The sequence below is a fragment of the Pempheris klunzingeri genome, chromosome 17 (assembly GCF_042242105.1).
Source record: "Pempheris klunzingeri isolate RE-2024b chromosome 17, fPemKlu1.hap1, whole genome shotgun sequence".
Lineage (NCBI taxonomy): Eukaryota > Metazoa > Chordata > Actinopteri > Acropomatiformes > Pempheridae > Pempheris > Pempheris klunzingeri.
In genome coordinates, this window is record NC_092028.1 from 3845403 (window position 1) to 3866753 (window position 21351).

Consider the following 21351-nt stretch of genomic DNA (forward strand, 5'->3'; position numbering starts at 1 on the left):
CAGGGGGCCAATGGGCCAGAGCCTCTGTTTGACCACAAAGAGAAATTAAATGGCCACAAAGATGCACAAAATGACCACAAACATACCCAAAACACTCACTCAAATGAGACACTGAGACTGAGAAAGAGTTGCAAAACTACAGGAAAGAGACAAAGCATCAACAAAGAGATGCAGAATGACCACAAAGAGAAACAAATAAATCAAAGAGGTGCTACTTGAATGCAAAGATTCACAAATTTCCTGCATATGGACACAAATCAACTATAAACAGACAAACAGACCACAAAGAGACTCAAAACAACCTCAAAAAAACTGACTGCAAAGGCGTGAATACAATTAAAGCTAAAGTTAAAGACTCTCCAGCTGGTCCAGAACGCTGCTGCTTGTATACTGACAAGAACTAAGAGAAGAGATCATCTTTCTCCTGTACTGGCTTCTCTTCACTGGCTTCCAGTAAATAGAATTTAAAATAGAATTTAAAATCCTTCTCCTCACTTACAAGGCTCTTAAGGGTCAGTTAAGGTCTGGATCAGGCCTTAGACCAGCCCCTAGTTATGCTGCTATAGGCTCAGACTGCCGAGGGACTCCCATGGTGCACTGGGCTCCTCTTCTGTTCTCTATCCTCCTCTTCCTCTCCATCATTATGCCTCATGCCTGCTTAATATCTGCTACTAACTTGGTATCTTCCCCGGAGCCTTTCTGTGCTTTTCTCATCTCTCAGGTTCCTGTGGATCCTGGTCCTGGTCCTGCTGCTGTGGTTCTCTGGTTCCTGTGGATCCTGGTCCTGGTCCTGCTGCTGTGGTTCTCTGGTTCCCGTGGATCCTGGTCCTGGTCCTGCTGCTGTGGTTCTCTGTTTCATGAATCACTGCTGCGGATCGTCGGCCACTCGTCATGTTTTTCAATGCTACCATAGTGCTAATTTATTAGTCACATTCCTATTGTTAGTGCTGTAGTCACTGTTAGTATGTTGGTTACTGTTTGTGTTGTCTCTCTCTCTCTCTCTCTCTCTCTCCCTGTCCAACCTCCACCCAACACAGACCCCTACAGTAGCCGCCCATATTGAGCCTGGTTCTGTTCGAGGTTTCTTCCTGTTAAAGGGGAGTTCTTCCTCCACTGTTGCTCAATATAATATCTGATGCTGCTCATGTGGGGATTCTTGAATCCTTACTTTTGAATTCCTGAATCGTTGGGTCTCTCTCTAATAAAAGAGTTCGATCTAGACCTGCTTTTTATGTAAAGCGTCTTGAGATAACACTGTTATGAATTGGCGTTATATAAATAAAGATTGATTGATCGATTGATTGATCACGGAGAGCCACAAACCTACTGTTGCAGAAATGATGCAGATGATCCTGATGCAGAAATATCACTTTTGTGAGTGTGATGTGTTGAAGTGTTGGGAGCATTTGAAGAGGTTGTTTAAGGGACTTGATGCTGCTCTACTCTCTCCATATCAGTCAAAGCAAACATAATTGCTTTAATAAGTGAGCTACAGCAACTGCTGTGTTGGCAGTCCCACACATCAGCAGCAAGTCATAAGAAATAAGCATTAACTCTGAACGCAATGCATTTAAATCGCAGGTGCACCAAGTTAGATGGAGGAGACGGGAAATTGTTGATATTGCTTATTATTGAGGTGCCATCCATCGTACTTTGCATTTAGAATCTCTTCGCTTGCACAAACAAGAGTATTAAGTGTTTTAATGTGTCATTAGTCTCCCTGTTTCTCAGTCCCACGTGCCAACGCCTGACACATTTCCTCAGGTGAAGCTCTTGTTTTTCTCTTTAGCGTCACGTTCAAGGTCCCAGTGTTTTATTCAGTTGCCATAGTTACCTGATGTCCGTAAGGCCTTCCTTGTCGGATTAGAGACCTTCAGGTAACAAATGCAGATCTATTTACAGCAAGGGAATGTAGAGTGCAGACAGCGCAGGGGTGGCAGGAGTAATGTTTCAATATGTCTTGCTATGCATACATTACACCGCATTATTACCAGACTTTCCAGTGTTGGTAAGTACAACTAGTCACACAAACCACATCACAAAAGTGTCTTGTCTTGCTGGTTTCAGAGACCATAGCTGCGACTTTCCAATTATATACAACATGTTATTGTGCTCTCTCTTGGTACTGTCTCTGCAGACCTCCCTGCTATTTTTTCATTTTGTTTTTTTTGACGATTGAAAATTAGCCACAAAGAAATGTGTAATTTTTAGCTCTACAGATTGCAGTGCTAGTCTGTTGATTGGTCTGTCCACCACTTTGGACTAGACTTAAAAATCTGAAAAACTACATGGATTGCAATCAAATATTTTCAAACTATTTTTCTACAGACATTTATGATCCCCAGAGGATGAATCCTAATCATTATGGTGAAGTATGTGATAACACATATGTGGGCCACTTTGCCAAGACCTCTGTTTGAAGTGACTATTAACATCAACTGGAAGGTTCATGGTCCGATCCTCGGCTCAGCTATGTCAGCATGTCCAAGTGTCCTTGGGCAAGACACTGAACCCCAACTTGCTCCTGAAGCAGCTCCAGTGTGTGAATGTGTGTGAACTTAGATTCCTCCTCTATGAATAATGTGTGAAAGGCTGAATGAGGATGTGATGTAAAAGCACTTTAAGAGGTCGAAATGACTAGAAAGGTGCTATATAAATACAGACCATATGAACCAATTTAACACTATTAAACCACTAAAAGCTGCAAAATCATCACTAACTGGACTACTCCATACGTGTTACTCCAAAAGTTCGCTGCAGTTGTCTCTTAAGCAGGGATTCTCAGAGCCAAGCAGTCTGTAGAAAGAGGTCACAGCAGATGAGCACAGGTAAATGGGATGCTATTAACCTGAGTGAGTCTGCTGATTGGTAGAGATGCCTGGCTGCTGGTGGGAATACTCGCAACAACACCAGCTCATCCCTAGGGGAGTGCCTGTGTCTGCTCCAGGGTGCACTGTGTGATCAGTAGAACAGGTAGAGCTTGTGAGAGGAAACATTTTCCTTAAACAGCCCCTCCAGGTATTGCGATTTGTTCCATGGAGTCATAAAGATACACAAGCACTGTAAAAGTTCCCCATTTTGTGAAAATCACCGTATATTTGCTGCATACATTTGGTACTGGATATATTGGATAAAACTGGATAACAAATATGGTAATTAAAGGCCACGTCTGCTTTTTCTATATGCCAAAACCAGGCACTGAGGACTGATACAGAATCTGGGAAATCCTGTAGCAGTTTTTGAAGAGATTTTTTGGATATACTAGTTTATGAAATGGAAGCAGTAAGTGCAAATTCAGACAAAGGGAGCGAAAACTTGTTGAGGCAAAGCTGCAGACAACAAGTCTAATTACAAGCTCCCTGACACACCAAGCCAACCATGAGGCACCACAGAGCTGTAACTGAGTTTCTGTGGCCAGCCATCAGCTGTAGTTGGCACTTGTTGGTCAATATCCTGGTTTTAAGTCTAAAGTATTGTACGTGCATTAAGTACGCTCAAACATCCTTAAGTCATTAGTTATTATAACAGTGTGGTTTGATTAGATTTGACTTGTCCGATAGCACAAATAAACAAACCTTTAACTGTCATCAGATTCTGACTCAAGTGTTGTTAAATGCTAATAAGAGCAAAGACATTTGTGACATCACCTTTTGCCAAATTAGCCCCGTCAACTTAAGTGTACAGACAAGAAGCACAAATACAGAAAGGTCTAGAAATAGAAATAGAAATAATGTGTCAGTGGAACTGTAAATACAAGACCCCATTTGTTGTGACAATAAACTAAGAAAATAGATTTTTAAGGTCAAGAAGCATTTGTGTGCAAAGAAAAACAAAATTGAACAAAGCAAGCAAATGACACATGGCAACACTCCAACATCTGCTGGGCAGCTCGCTATTCAACATTGTTAATGTAGTTTATTTGACTATACAATGCTGCATTGTAGCCTGCTGCACCAATCACAAGCAGAACCACTACCAATATGCACTTTATTATTATTGTATAACTGTGCAATAATCCACATCATGTTTCCATCCCATCCCACCCTGTTGTTGTTTCTTTGTAATTATTGTATTCAGTGTACATAATGTTTCTTTGTTTCTTTGTGTATATAAGGTTTTTTTCTGTATATATTATGTTTTATTTAATTTTCTATTTCTTTAACTGTGGGCTTTGTCTGTCCCCTTGAGCTGCTGTAACCGCAAACTTTCCCCACTGAGGGATCAATAAACATTATCTTATCTTATCTTATCTTATCTTAGGTACTTTGAACTAAATGAGACAAACTGGGACTCCTGAAAACTAACTAAATATCAGCATGCTAACATGCTGATATCACAGTGAAACTTAAACCACAATTAACCTTTGCAAACTGTGTATTCAGGCTTTAACTAAATTGGGGGTATTGAACAATTATTCCAACTTTATGGGCAACAGTGTACATGACATGATGATGATGCTCGATTGAAGTTAAAAGATCAGCAAAGTTATTACAATTCATCCTGAAGGGTACATAATGTCTAAATCTAATTTCATCCATACAAGACAGATTCATAGTTGAATGTAATTCATTCATTCATTTGCAAACTGTGCCAAAAGAGCTGAAACAGCCAATCAAAAAGCTCCCAAAAATCACTTGTCTGTCTATTTTGGATGCATTTGAAATCTGAAATCTGAGGGCAAGTGATGTGGTGACATGTGTGCAGATGTGTCTCGGTGATCAACAGACAGTTAGGCAGACAGACAGACTGACAGGAAAGCTGACCCCGGCGTGACGGAGACCATTACCCGCCTCACCATCAGCAGTCCCTCAAGTCACACTGGATAAAAAGAAATGTCAATATGTCACTGCAAAGACATCAATCATCAACAGCAACAACTTGTACTATTTATTTATTATTTGATACTTAATTCAACAGTTCCTCCAACTCTTCCAAATGTTTTTAATTAATAAAAGTCACCATAAAAAGGGTCATTCAGTGCTCAAGGCTGAATGAAAACGTGGGAAACAAAACATTGAATGTACCCTTGTGATGGTCACAAACACGTCACTCAGAGAGTCATTGACTGAAGGTTTCACAGCACTGAGATAGAAATAAACATTTGTACTTTCTGATTTTCATGGTCTCTTCACAATCACTATTCAGCTTTAGAGGCTATTCAACATTAATTCACAGAGGAGAATTGAATGCCCCAAAACAGCTTGTCAGTTATGACTGAATCAGTTTGAGTTTTATTTGCACAGCATTTCAGTAGCTGCAAAGGCAGAAAACTATGTCAATACCACTGGGAATGTTTCAACACCAAATAATGACATTCATTCAGTGTTTTTCTTGTCAAAAATCACTGTAGGTGGCAGAATACCTGCACTTCTGTTGTTGGGTCTAAAATGTGAGTGATCCTTTAGATCTCAGTTCAGAAACATTTTCTACCTGTTTTTGAATAAATTCATACAAGTTTAAATTGTGAGCTTTTTTGTTGTTGTTTTTGAGGTTATCCTTTCATTTGTGTCAAAGCACGACTCACCCCTTGACAATGCTGATGGATGGTTTTCACTAAACTTAAAGAAATACCAGTCTGCTAGTCGCAAGCAATACTTCTCTGCTTATGAAAACAATTGTATAAAGTCTCGGCCTGGAGGAGCTTTTAAAGTAAGAACAGAAAATAGGCAGGAAGGTTGTAGTAAAGGTTTCACTATCACTGCGATCCAACCTTGCCTTAACACCTGGTATTTTTAATGCATCCTCATTATCCTCATTGAGATCAGACATCTGTCCCCCCAGAACCAGCAGTGGGGGGCTGCCAAACTGGAGAGTGCAACCCTTTTCTATGAACTTTGCTATCCATTGATTCATAGAAAGCAGACTTTGCCATGCCCCAGGCAACCAAACGAGGTCAAGGAGGAGGATGCTAATCAAGAGCAAGCAGCAACGGCAGTGGCTGTGGAGCATGTCTGCCTGACGAGGGAGTCCCAGCAGAGTGATAACGTAGATAAGGATGCCAGCATCTTGTTTGGATTGTGTTTACACCTACCTAAGAGTCGAACACAATACGAGCCAGACGTCCTGCAGATGTGGTCAGGGAGATCTGATCACATTCCGATTATGACGCATTTACATGTGTACTCCTTATTAAGATGATGTGTCTGGATACAGATAGCATTTTAATGCCTTGTGTCAATGGGGTCTAAAAGTGAGGATATCTCAGCTGCTGCTACATCCATTTTAAACATTCATTAATTTGCTTTTAATGTGCTGCAAATTCATAAAGTTGTTAAGCTGAAGCAGTCCTGGTTCTAGAAGTAAAAGTCCCTTTGATTTTCCGTATAAGCAATGTTCTGTGACTCACATTTAGAGCACTTCTACAGCTTAGATTGGCATAAAACTCCCCTTTTTTAGTGGTATAGTCAAAGGTGCAAAATTTACCAAAGGTCCCACGAAGAAGCTGAAGGATGATATGAAAATCTGAAAGCACAATCTTTCTGGGTCAGTTTAGCAAATATCTCTCAGAAACAAAGTTGAAATAATCAAACTTGGTGATCATAATAACATAATACACTATAATAATAATAATAATAATACCTATAATATAATAATAATAATACACATGATTGTTACATCATCATCTGAAACAGTTAATTACGGTGGCCAGGAGGTGCAAAACAATTTTACAATACGAGAAACACTTTTACAAAGCTGGAGACAAATTTACATTTTAGAAAACATTTTTACAAATCAGAAAACAAAATTACATTGCCATAACACATTTACAAGTCCTGAGACAAATTTACATTTGAGAAAACAAATTTACAAGACGTGAAACACTTTTACAAACGCCGAGACAAATTTACAAGTAACTTTTTCAACCGGAAAGGGAATGTACCGCGTTAATCGGCTTATATGTTCGCCACAAAACGGGCAAAAGACCGCTTGACTGCCGTCCATCGTGGGTCGCCATGAACTCCTTATCACTTCCGGTTCTACTCGACAGTTGGTACATTCCCTTTCCGGTTGAAAAAGTTACTTGTAAATTTGTTTCGGCCGCTTGTAAAAGTGTTTCATCACTTGTAAATTTGTCTCGGCGTTTGTAAAAGTGATTTATGTCTTGTAAATTTGTTTTCTCAAATGTAAATTTGTCTCAGGACTTGTAAATGTGTTATGGCAATGTAATTTTGTTTTCTGATTTGTAAAAATGTTTTCTAAAATGTAAATTTGTCTCCAGCTTTGTAAAAGTGTTTCTTGTATTGTAAAATTGTTTTGCACCTCCCGGCCACCGTAGTTAATAATTGACCTTCACAACTAAATGTCTAATACTACCTCTCACAAATTACCTTGCTAATTACTGAAATCTAATTGTTTTTGTTATATAATACATGTAAAATAACGCTTAAAAACATTTTCAACAGCTGCTGAAAGCTTATTTTGTTGTTTGCTGCCGACTCTAATGTAGCTTCCAGTAGTTTCTGAATTTCACATACCTTTATTCTTGCACACATTTCAGAGCTTAGCTTGCAGTTCAAATTGTTAAAACATAAACATTGACTTGCGAGGACATTTGCTGGTACTGATACAGGGCTACTAATCCACGTTTCCGAGGAAAATATTGTACTTTTTCTCCACTCAGTTTATCTGCTGCTTTTCAGACTATGATTTCACATAAAAAAGTAAGATTAATGATTAATTGCAATGCATTCGCAGTGTTGTGGATTACACAAAGGTTTCTAGCCTTTTTCTTTTGTGACCATCACTTGTTAGCAGTTCTACCAAAGAGATATCTCCCCTCAAAATGTCATATAAATGGTGTCATTTAAATAACTGCCCGAGGACCAGTAAGGTAAAACTGTCCGGTAGTTCACAAAAAAGATTAGTGAAAATTCCAACAACAAAGAAAACAAATTTAGCACAGCTTTGTTTTTTTCTTTTATATAAATAATCATAAATAATCTCAAGAGTGATCACCTTACGAGTACCTCTGCACTTTCACCGAAGAACATTGACTGCACTGTTTCTGCATTGTTAAATTGGTACTTTTACTTAAGCAAAAGATGTGAATATTTCTTCCACCACAAAGATGACCAACGCTGCTTGAGATATTTTCTGAAAGACATTTACTTCTGTATATTACTTTTGCTTTTGAGTGTGGATGTGACTGAATTCATCAGTGGCATTTCAGTAATAAAACGGTGAGTGCTTTGCAGGGGCCTAATGACACAACTGTCGCTGAATGGAAGACTGAATGGCAGCCATTGAAGTTCAGCAAGTTCATCCACTCACATACACTCGCTCACATGCGCACACACATGCATCGTAGGCCATAACGCTGTTAGGCATCATTACATTCATGTATTCGTTTTTTGCTTGCCACTGAAATGTAATTGCTCTTTGGCTCCAAAGAGAGAAAACAAGGGCCCTTCAGTGTTGGGCTACTGTCAAAGCAGTGGACTACTGTGGAAGCAGGACTGAGAAAAAATACCATCCCATTTATTGTCAGATACTGTATACATACAGTATACACCAATAATGAGAAGACAAAGATCAAGAAGAATATATCAATGAAGGCCTCTTTTTTTACACATATAAAGAGAGAAGCATAACAGGGAATACATATAACTAGATTTTATATTATTTTATTATAGATATTTATATTATTATCTTGTATTTATGTGACATTTGGGTGCAATTGATAGTCTTCATTTAAATTGGAGACAGAAATCATTGTATTTGGGAACAATAACTGTAAAGACAAAAGCCAGACGGCTGCTATTTGGCTATTGATACAGAATGGTTGATGCCTAGATTGATGATTTTTATTGTAATTTGTAACAGAACAAAAGAAGTCTTTTTTTCTGTTACTTGTTCTTCACCAATTTAATGTTGGCCCTCTGGCGCACCCATGTTAAAAAAAAACGCCACAAAAGTGCCCCCTTGGATGACACTATGGTAGGCCTTGATAAAACGAGATCAAGTGACCTCTATGGTTCTTAGTAGAGACATTGTGATGCAGTGCCATATTGGCTGCCCTAGATGCTAGAAAAGAGTTTGGAACCGCACTGATATCCTGCCACATGCAGCTGGTACCCTTTTTATTTTCTCACTAAAATTCAATAGTATCACATATTGGCCATCAGAAGAACTAAAGCTCAATGAATTTCAGCAAATTGACTTCATCACTCAGCTGTGGTGATTGCAGCTTGTATGTGACTGTGATTTCGAGGTACATTGCCATTGTTCTGACAGCCCATTACTCCGCAACCCCAAAGTTGGGAAAATGTCCCTGCAGACCGAAAGCCCATTTGTCTGACAGCCTGTTATCTAACCCTAACCCCTAACTCCATAGAAACATAACCACCAACAATTACAATACAGCAATGTGACGTTTCCTTGCAGCCTGCATCTAACAATTTAGCAGAGGGGTAACTTAGGCAAAAGGATTTTATTTTTTGGTGTAAGGCAAGAAAGATAAAAGCCTATTAAAGCCCCCCACCAAATCAGTGACAATGTGCTGTTGGAACAATGGGCAGTCCCTGTTTTTGGTGCACCTGCTTTTATTTGGCAGTGTAGGATGTCATGAAAATAAAACAGGTGAATGAGAGGTTTCATTTATTTTGCTTTCTTGTTGCCAGAGGAGGCCAATTGTTCCATCATGATATCCACGAGACAACAGCATGAGTATAGAAGGAGGAATGTGTCCCTTGTCACTTTTCTCAATAAGACTGGCAGTTTAGGTCAAGGAGATACAATACCCTCATGGTGCTGTGTGAATGAGACAGAAAGATACGCATAATCATCTCTGCATCAAAGACATCTTGGACATAACTGGGCATAATTAATGCTCAGACCAGGCTGCAAACACACTCTAAGATTGAACAAAAAGGGTCGGGGTCCACTGAGAGCTGCTCCACTGCTGGCAGCGAATGAGAAAAAGCTGCCTTATCTGAGCAAAACATGGAACCTAATATTGTGCAGCTCATTTATAAAGCCAATTTACATAGAAACTTTTTTTTACTGAGCAAGAAGAAATATTGCTGCTTCAAAATATGTTGCAAGAGGGTTTAAATTATCTAATAAGTCCAACAGTGATAATCTTTAAATGTCTTTACACATATGGAAATATTGAACATTGGGATTCTTTGAAGCTATGATCACAGTGGACTGAGTACTGTGGACTGTAAACATAATATAAATGATATAAAATATACAGTGAAGTGTGATGTGGAGCATGGCTCTGCTTCCGTGCTCTAAATCAACAGATACAAAAGACACAGAGATAGGGGGACTGTATCTCAAGATTCAATTAATAGATATTGAATTACTGCTGTCTACTTGATCTTACTTTTCTCTGTTGAACTCCATTTGTTTTTTTTGAACCCCTGCAAGCTGCCAAAAGAGCACAAAGGTCCGTCTGGAATTAAAGGAAACTAAGAAGCGATGCTGTGAAGGTGAAAAGAGAGCACTTATCTAATCGGAGTAGCAGCTGGTTCCCGTCAAAGCGGATAAAAGGAGCATGGGAAACGGCTTTACTTTTTCATTTAGGGGAGCAAGTGATAAGCACTCAGCATAGGCAGCCGCCACACCTGAATACACAAACACACAAGATGCAGCTTTGATTTTATTTTCATGTGTTGGATTATAGGAGCAGCTGTGACATAGACAGACTAGTAGAAACATGCAACTAAGAACAATCACAATGTTAAACGGCACCCAACTAGAGTTTATGAATAGGTCATATATGACAGATATGAATGGAACAAAATTCAACGGCTCTGTGAGGTTGTACTGCACAATACACAATGACAATGTTAAGATTTTGGAATTACTAATAGTTATTGGCTCAATGAGAAGAACAAAAATGTTCTGTTAAATGGAATAAAAATAAGCTTACAATAAAACGAGACAAACGGTCTAAAGGTTGTTTAAAGGTTCTGTGAGGCTTGCAGCTAAATGCTAACATCTGCATACTGACATAATAATAATAATAATAATAATAATAATAATAATAATGCATTTTATTTGTCGTGCACTTCACATTAGCAAATCTCAAAGTGCTACATAAAACACCAATAGGCAAATCAACAATTGAAAAATCAGTCAGCATCATAAAAACAGCAGAGGAGAAAGGTTTTTAGTCCTTTTTTAAAGGACTCTACAGTCTGTGGTGCCCTCAGATGGTCCGGAAGTGAATTCCACAGGCGGGGAGCTGCAGAGCAGAGGGCCCGGTCTCCCATGGTGGCGAGTTTTGTCATGGGGATGTGGAGATGAGATGAGTCATTGGAGCAGACGGAGCGTGTTGTGGTGTGTGGGGTGAGCATGCTCACATGACATTGCTAACATGCTGATGCTTGCTGATGTAATGTTTACCAATCATTTTTGCAGGTACTAAGTCAGAGACCAGAGTACTGATGCAATATGGGAAGTTTTACTTATTTCTGTTTTGTGAGATTTTCTACATTTGCTTTGGGAATATTCTCAACATTTTCCTTTTTATAAAAAAGATATCTAAACCTGTATGTAAAGGCTGCACTAAGCCATAGCGGCACTTTGAGATAAACGGTCAAAACAACAATGCTGATGTTTAGCATGTTAGCATGCATTTTGCCTATTAGAACTAAACATAAAGTTTTTATAATTCATCCTGAAGGGAACATAAATATATCTGGACCAAATTTCATGGTAATCCATAGTTTATATTTCCAGACTGATATTTCAGTCTGGACCAAACTTGAGGACCAACTTTGACATCTTTAAAAAAATCCTAAGAAGATACAAAAGTCCTCCAACAGCATACTTAGAAATACTACATGATGGCTGTAGCATACAGTACAGTCTACAGTGCATGATGGTATAACATCATGGTATGATATCTAATGTATGACACAGGTGTGATGAGGATCTGTTAGAGGACAAACTGCTTTATCACAGAGATGGACTGTTTGACTGATTGACTTTTGTAGTTACAGGATGGAACCACCTGTTGTCATAATGACGATTTTAAAAGTGTGTGCTCCCGTTAGTCGTCACCATGGAAATCTACAGCGTGTATCCGAGCAACGGCAGACTTGATTGTCAGTCAACCCCACACCTCGCTGTGGCTTTATGCTTGGACAGTTTTTAGACAGTCCAAAAACAGCTTGTGACAGCAAATGATTATGCATAATAGTAGCAGTACCATTTAAGTTTTATGTTTCCTTCCACAAAAAGCTAACAATCTGGACCCTACATGAATGGAAATGTAGCCTGGCTGAAAAGGTGACATGGTGAGTCTTTGAGATGCACAATGATGATACACAATGGTGACTGCAGAATAGGTCCTAAACCCTGCCACCTCCATGTTAGTGACTGGGACTTGGGCACTGATGTATTTGAGTGTTATTTTTTCTGATAGGTTTGGTCTTAATGAATCATTTGATGCTATAAAATGGAATGTGATGTATGATTGACAGTTAACCCTAACCTGTGATTGAGTCTGGCAGTATGGGCAGGACCTCCATACCAGGGCTCCAAACTGATCCCTAGTGCACACAGCCCTGCTCCAAAGGATGTCTCCAGTGCAATATAGCAGCGCCCCTATCTGGAATGTTTTGGCTTCATTTTTGTACAGTGGGAGGAAGTGTAGGCTTGTCTTTATGTCTTCATTCTAACTTGGTTTCTAAGAGTATATATAAGATTTTCCAATAAAGAGCGTTTCATTTTTGCCTCAAGCTGATCCTTTGTCTTTTCTCCTTTCCTGACAGCAACAATTATAAAGTTATTGAATGTCAGAAGTTTCATAACTGGAGGGCACGTTGACTGACACACACTGAGTGAAGACCTCGGGCTAGTTTATATGTCAGAGAAGGCCTCCTCTTCTCTGTCAGCCTCCTTCATAGAGAGGTCAGAGGTCAGGCCACACTGTTTTGGAGCTCATAGGGACTCAGAGTAATTTTGAAGCACACCTCAGTAGGGTGGACTCATGGTTGACCTTTAAAATGAAGAACTCTTTACTTTGCACAGTTGACAAAGTATTCAGATCCTTTACTTGAGTAAAAGTCCCAATACAAAGATGTAAAAATATTCCATTCCAAATAGTAATGCACACAAATTCATGTAAAAAGTAAAATGTCCCCTTTGACTGGTGTATCATTATATATTTCATTGAGACAATGTTAATATTGCAGCATCAATGTGTGAGCAGCATGTTACTGTTGTAGCTGCTTGAGGTGGAACTAATTTGAACTACTATACAGTCAGTGTAATCCAGTGGCTCCCAAAGTAGGGGTCAGACCCCTCCTAAGGGTCACAAGATAAACGTGAGGAGCCACGAGGTGAAGATGTGAAAAGGTTTTCTTTTCATTTTTATAGTGCAGTACTAAGTATAATATTTGTGTATGATAAAGTGTTCAAAATCAGACAGGTTTCAGGCAGTCGTTATTTTCCATCTCCTCTGTTTCTTGTTCTGGTCTTTTTTTCATTCTTTTATAATTATCTCTTTTTACTTTTAAATTTTATATTAGGTTCTTGAAAAGGCAATAAAAATAGCAATAAAGATATCAAGTGCACATCACATTTCCATGAGATTGCCGACAATCTGGTCAAAATTGTTTTAGCTCTGGTAAAACATTAGAGAAGACATCTTTTGTTACTGATTTCATTTTACATATCTGTGTGTGTGAGTGTTTTACAGCATGGAGAAGCTGTTGCTTCTGCTTTGCTGCTGCAGATCTGGCTTATTGCTACCCTGGGACTCATGAAGCAGATGCATCTCCAGCGTTTTCCTTTCAGATGTATGGACTGATCAATAGATCGTTATGTGGTGAAGTCGCCCCCACACTGTAACACACTAATCTCTTCTCCATTGCTTTCACAATCTGACCAGCCTCTGTCGTAAAGGATTTGTCTTCCTTCAAGGATACAAAGGAAGGCTTCGCTGTCGTTAAAATGGCAGCGACAGCAGGGCCGATCGGCCCCATCTGTTGCTGCAGAAGTGTCTGTGTGTGAGGTGTTGTGTTTTGCCAAATGAAAATTCATTCCACATTTCACATCAGTTTCACAACATCAGGCTGTCCTCTGCATGAACACAGGCAGTAAGAGGAAGTGTGAGAATGTGGGCTGGTGTCTCTTAGGACACAAAGAGAAATGCTTTACTGTTTGTTTACTATTAAAACTCAATGTGTCACTGCTGAGGTAATGACATCACCAGTAAGCAGACTGGATGTAGGAGATATTAGGTGCCTCTGGAGGCATAGATTTACTCAGAAGTGGAGGAGGCATTCAGATTAAAAGTATGAATACCACACTGTAAAACTACAAGTTACAAGTTACAAGTTACAAGTTAAAGTCCTTCATTAAAAATGTTACTATAGTGAAAGTACAAGTTACAGGTGGAGCTCATTATGAACTATTTTGTGTCATACTGTGTCTGATTATTCCATTATGGATTACTCTGCTGATTATTTTCTCCATTAATCAACTGATTGTTTGGTTTATAAAAGAATATGAAAATAATGAGAAATGCTGTCATTGTGTACCCAGAGTCAAAAGTGACACCTTTGTTTTTCCTACCAACTAAAAGTAAATTAAAATTCTAAAAAAGATTGAAAAGAAAAACATCAAATCCTCACATTTGTGACGCTGAACGTGTGAAATCTTATTTTTCAATGTGCAGTTTGCACCTTGTCAGGTCAGATCAAGGTTACCCATCATTATTCAGTCTGGAGCCAGCACAACATAACATTACTATAGCTTTTGTATTGCACTCTTTATCATATAATGTACCAATGATTTGTGGAGAGAGAGCGGCACAGTGCCTCAGGGAATGGACTCCTACAGTGTCAGAAAGGTCATGAACAGTGCCCACGCCCTTCCTACCAGACGTCATCCTTACCAATAACATCACTGTAGATGGCAAACTGGTTCCCTAAAGGAATGAAAATTAAAGCAAATGAAACGTTCCAATTAAAACATCCTTTGAATCCCTTTTCAGCGTGCCAATGCAGCTGTCAGATCCTTTGTTTCCACTTTGTATTCATCAGCAGATGTAATGTTTGTGCTATTAAATTGACATCCTCAGGAAAGACAGAGATTGGCGTGCTGGGTGTACATGACCCATCTCCATAACACTTCCTGTAAAACACCATGTCTAAGAGTGCCCCCCCCATGCATGAACTTCGATGAATCAGACATGAATGGTGTGGTGTGGACAAACACTGACCCCAAAAAAAAAGATGATCTGATGAGAGTGCAGCTTTCTCTCTCTTTTAGCTGCCTGATGGGCTTCAAGGCCTTGGTACCCATTGACTGGTTTATAGGCTTTTACGTAAGCCAGCAAACAGAAGAAATAGAAATAAAATAGGTTCAACAGTTTACTGCTTTACAGAGACAGCAAAGTGCACTTTCCCAAGGTCTGTATTCTACCTAAATTGAAGTCACTCCACTCCACTATTGCTGAATGAGTTAACACAATGGTAACTGAGCCTGTGGCCCACTGATGAATGTCCTTGCATTTGCAGAATTCTTTGATATTACAAACTGGGTGTCGAGTTGACATTCTCAGGGAGGATCACATGTGGCGTCCATCACTCAGCAGTGGTTGGGCCACAGGCAGAAGCAGCGTTTATCTGGTCTCGGCTAGCGTTGTGAGTAAATTCTTACTATGGACGGACAAACAAAAGATTGATGACTACAGGCGATGAAACTTAAGACAAAGAGTAAAAACCAAAAGTCTACTGCTTGTCACCATGGGTGTCGCCAAAGAGAATGACGAGATTTTCAACATTGTCGCTTTAAGTCCAATTTTAAGGTGCCTTTTATACTATGTTATACTTCAACTTTACATTTCAGAGAGAAATATACTTTTTACTCCACTACAGTTATCTAGCAGCTACAGTTACTAATTACTTACATTTAGATTTTACATAACAAGATATGAGACACACCTATAAATACAAAGCTTTGTTAAAAATAAGACCAGTGTTTCCTGGTCTTTTTGGTTATTGATGTCATGTAAAAAAAGCAGTGTCCAGATGTGCCCTGTAGTCATTTGACATATCAGATGTCTACTGCACTTTTCAGACACGCTCCCTTTCATAAGGAAGCACTCCGATTCTGAACTGAAAGCAGTCAGATTGATTGGGAGAGATTCACTCTTGGACCGTCTGTGATATATATCTCAGTCCTCATCTCTTATGCACAAAGAAAATAAAAGTCACCAGTTTAATCATTTTAAGCTGTTGGGGAGATTCTTCTCTAATCAAATCAGTCTATGAAAAATGTTTTCCTCTCACTGTGGACGCAGGACAGACCAAGTCAAAAACACACAAACAAACATACAACAGTAACAGAACAGCACTCCTTATATTTCCACTATGCATTCATACCGTGCAAAATGCTTCTTTTCCCCTTTAACATATTATGTATCACACAAATTAAAAGCACATCAGATTAAAGGGAGAACCTGAGATTTTGGGAAATAAACCTGATTGCAACTGAACCTAAAAACTGGATCAGAAACAGGCTTATTGCCAAGTAGGTTGCCACAGACACACTATACAAAGAAGGAGAAAATACAAGTACAGCAAAAAGTTATTTACAATAAAAGTCTGTATGGTGGACTGTAAACTAAATATGTTTATGTACATTTACTAAAACACTGTGCTTAAGCACAATATTTGGGTAGTTAAATGAAGTTTTTCCACTACACAAGGGGAAATATTGTACTTTTAACTGCACTACATTTATTTGTCAGCTTTGGTTACTAGTTACTTTGCAGAATTAAATTATAAACCAGACTGTAAATCCACCAATAAATGAGTAAATGAATAAAGTGATTTAATTGAATGTACTGCAGCCACTTTGAAATGTCTGATGTAATATATGTCGTAGTGGGCCTATTTGTTCAATAGAATATGCAAGGTTCACAAAAAGTTAGGGATATTCAACTTTCAGGTGAAATATATGGAAAATGCAAAAAGTGAATGCTACAGTGATATTATATCATGAAAGTAGGACATTTAAGTAGAAGCATGCAATGGTAGTTTCTTCATCTTAAACAATTTATTGAAAGAAAATCTAACAACAGTGGAGGGTAAACGTAAAATTGGGACGTGGCCAAAGGACGTCCACTCCTCTCCTTTCTGTGACTCTTCCAGTCTCTGTATCACTGTTCCAACCTCCTGATGACACTCTGTGACCCTCTAAGCTCAGTGAACACCTCCGTCTGAGGACTTCCTGTTTGAAGCCTCCAGTGTTGAGGTGCTGCTGATCAACTGTTAGGTGTCGTCTTGGTCTCATGATGTCAGAATGTGAACAGCAGGATGAGGAGGACTGTTTAAATACCAATTCATAACTTTTTGTGAGTAGTGTATGTTATGGAGGGTTAAATGTTGGGTATTGTTATGTATGTGAAAGAGTAGTGCATGCCTTGATTCTGGAATACTATCCCATAATAAATCAGATCAATAAATTAAACAATCCAATAATCGGATCAAATCAAAAACACTTTTAGCACAGCACCTCTTACTTTCTTTACAGTAGAATAAATGTCCTAAAGTGGACATACTCCAGCCTTTAATGGTTCTTCAGGCCGCGGACAGGAGAACACACACTGTGCACACACTGGGAATGACCCTCTCTCTCTCTCTCTCTCTCTCTCTCTCTCTCACACACACACACGCACACACACACGCACACACACACACACACACACACACACACACACACCATAGGATTTTAACACCTCCTACTTGACTGTGAGCAGCAGGCAGAGCTGTTACCTAGTTACAAGCAAGAGACAGCGCGACTCGCATGCGGTTATGATGTTGCGCTGCTGACTGTCAGTGCATCAGTCAGTCCGGGAACAGACGGAGGAAGAACTCAGACTGGAGAGCCAGGTCCGGGCTGTTTGCTGGCCGAGGATGACCACAAAACACGTCCTGACGGGGAATAAACCAAGTGCAGCGGTTCTTCTCGCGTTGTTTCATCAATAAATCCTAAAACACCCGACGAGACCGAGCGCTGAGGAGAAAGCGTTTTAAAAGTCTTAGTTTAAAGGTAAGTAGAGTTGCCTCCAATTCTAGTGTTTCACCTGTGCTCATATTAGAAGGTGAGTGAATGTTTTGCATGTTTGCTTCAAATCAAACGTTCGTGTTTTCTGGTTTTTGATGCCAAGGATTGAAACACATGATCCATGTGATGATCCTGAGTTCTCCAGGAGACAGACGGGGGGGGGGGGGGGGGGGGGGGGCACGTTTGTGAAAAGAGGAAAACTGAAATAAGACTCTGATTTAAACCCGTGATGCTATAATAAATAGTTGCATTATATATTCCTTGTAATAAAAAAATGCTGATTGTAACTCCTGCCATGGACACATAATGATAATGAGAGGATGGGACCCTGGACACAGATGTGTAAAACCTGCCCAAACCCCCCACATAGGACCAACACACCCCAACTGAAAGAGACACAAAGTGACTGCAAACAGGACAGCCACTTTCTCCCCCAGTAGTGGTTTTTGTCTCTTTGTCGCTCTTTTATAGTTGTTTTGTTCCCTTTTTAGTCCTTTTTGTGTCGGTGGATGTTTTTTTATTTCCTTGTATTTGTGCTACATCTCTTTTTGGGTGTTCTTTTAGCTTGTGGTCATTTTGCGTCTCTATACTTGAACAACACAACCCATTCGTCTCATAAGAAACCATCTACTGAGCAGAAAAATCTGGTTTTAATTGAAGATCAGTTTCCCTGATCTTTTTTTATAGAGCAACTATCAAAACCTGAGTAAGTGGTCTCAGTAGTTAATGTTCAATTTTGTTTCCCTTTATAATTCACTTATTGTATTTTACCAATGAAAGGAGAAATTAGCGTCTAAGGTTAGTAGCGTATCGAACTCACCAAAGCGCATATCCAAAGGAATGTGTGGTGCGTTTAGTGAGACGGGCTAATGCATATGTCCATCAGAGTACAATTCACCTCACTGCTTGACATAATGAAGAAATTGCTTAGACTTGTGTGTGTGTGCCATTACTGTGAAGGACATCCGCAGGAGGAGTTGTAGTTGTTCACACATACATTAATAATCACTAGAAAATGTCATCTGCTTACAACTGCATTACATTTACAATTAATTAGGCTAAATATTAATATACCACTTGCTGTGTTAATAAGCGCACATTGCTACAATATTAGGAAAACAAAGAAATATATACCGATTAAGGATTGATAAATGTTGTATATGTATCCTTTGCCTCACCTCTGTAGTCTTCTTCATGTGCTGCCATAATGTCAAATATATAATGTAATAACAGTAATAACTTTTAACTCAGCAAGGTTGCACTGTTCAAACACACCTCACTCTCAAGTGGTTTAAAACATAACAGTAACAGTAAACAGAGAGAGAAGACAGAAATACAAATATACAGTCCTGTAGAAATACTGTAAAGTAAGAATGCTCTCAAAAATATGAAATCTAATTGTTCATTTTTATCTTTTTAGAAAATGTCAAGTGGTCGAACAGAAGAAAAATCTGAATCAAATCAATATTTGTGTGACCACACTTTGCCGTCAAAACGGCATCAGTTCTGCACACAGTTTTAGAAGGAACTCAGCAGGTAGGTTGTTCCAAACATGTTGGAGAACTAACCACTGATCTTCTGTGCCTCAGATCCTTCTGTCTCTTCATGTGATCCCAGACAGACTGGATGATGTTGAGATCAGGGCTCTGTGGGGGCCAGGACTCCTTCCTAATGACATTGACTGTATGTTTGGGGTTGTAGAATAGGTTTGGGGTCAATCAGACGCCTCCCTGATGGTACTGCATGATGAATAAGTATCTGTCTGTGTATTTATCAGCATTGAGGACACCATTAATCCAGACCTAGTCCCCAACTTCATTTGCAGAAATGCAGCCCCAAACGTATAAGGAACCTCCACCAGCTTCACTGTTGCCTGCAGACACTCATTATTGTTCTGCTCTCCAGCCCTTCGGCGAACAAACTGCCTTCTGCTACAGCCAAATATTTCTCATCAGTCCAGAACACCTGCTGCCATTTTTCTGCCCCAGTTCCTAGTTTAGTTGAGTCTCTTGGCCATGTTTCCACGTTGGAGGTTTGGCTTTTTGGTCCCAGTTCTTCCATGAAGACCACGTCTGGCCAGATTTCTCCAGACAGTAGATGGTGTATCTGGGTCCCACTGGTGTCTGCTAGTTCTGAGCAGATGGCGCTGCTGCACATCTTCTGATTTCAAAGGGAAGTCAGCATGTGTCTTTCATCTGCTGCACTAAGTTTCCTTTGCCGACTGCTGCGTCTACACTCCTCAGTGTTGCCCGTTTCTTTGTGCTTCTTCAAAAGAGCCTGAGCAGCACGTCTTGAAACCTCAGTCTGCTCTGAAATCTTTGGCTGGCAGAGACCTTCCTGATGCAGTAGAACTACCTCGTGTCTTGTTGCTGTGCTCAGTCGAGCCATGGTGTCTGACCTGTGACATGAACCTGTCTTCCACAGCCTCACCTTGCTAGCAGAGCTTAGCTGCTCCTCACCCAGTCTTAAGCCTCCTACAGCTGTTTCTGTTTCAGTTCAACCTACATATGAAATTGATTATCACGAGCGCCTGTTTGGTGTAGTTGGTTAATCATACAACTAACTATCATCCTAGAAGAACTGATGCTGTTTTGAAGGCAAAGGGTGGTCCCACCAAATATTGATTTGATGTCGATTTTTCTTCTGTTCACTCACTTTGCATTTCGTAAATCGATTAAAATAAACAATTAAATGTCATACTTTGGAAAGCATTCTTACTTTACTGCATTTCTTCACACTTTTGCACAGTACTGTATGTTCACATTTATCAGTTTGTGTAACCTGATTTTAGATCTTATGGTATCAAATTAACAATAAATAAACCGTAACAAAAACAAAAGGTTCATCTCAATGAGCATGAGTGTTTTGCTCAAAATGAACTATTCATTTCCCCTCGGGGACTGTGAACCTTGCTCTGTGACTTGTATCACAATTTTTTACAGTCAGTTCAGCTTGTGGGAGAAAAATGTCCCCCACTGAGTTTATGACAGTGTGAGTTTGATTACCAGCTGACATGATTTGTTCTGTTCAGTTCAGAGGAGCAAAAATATTGCATGTCCTCTTTTGAGCTGCAGTTTATATTTTACCTTTATAAGTATGATATTAAAGCAAAAGGTTCAGATATTATTCAATAAGTAATCCTGGAGATTTAAATTCTAATGAATTCACACACTAATAGCAAAATTATGCCATCATCTGTCCATCCACGGAGTGAATCAGACACAAATTCATACACACACACACACACACACACACACACACACACAGTCACCACAGGTGGGAAGTTAATCAGCACAACCCACAGCATAATTTCTG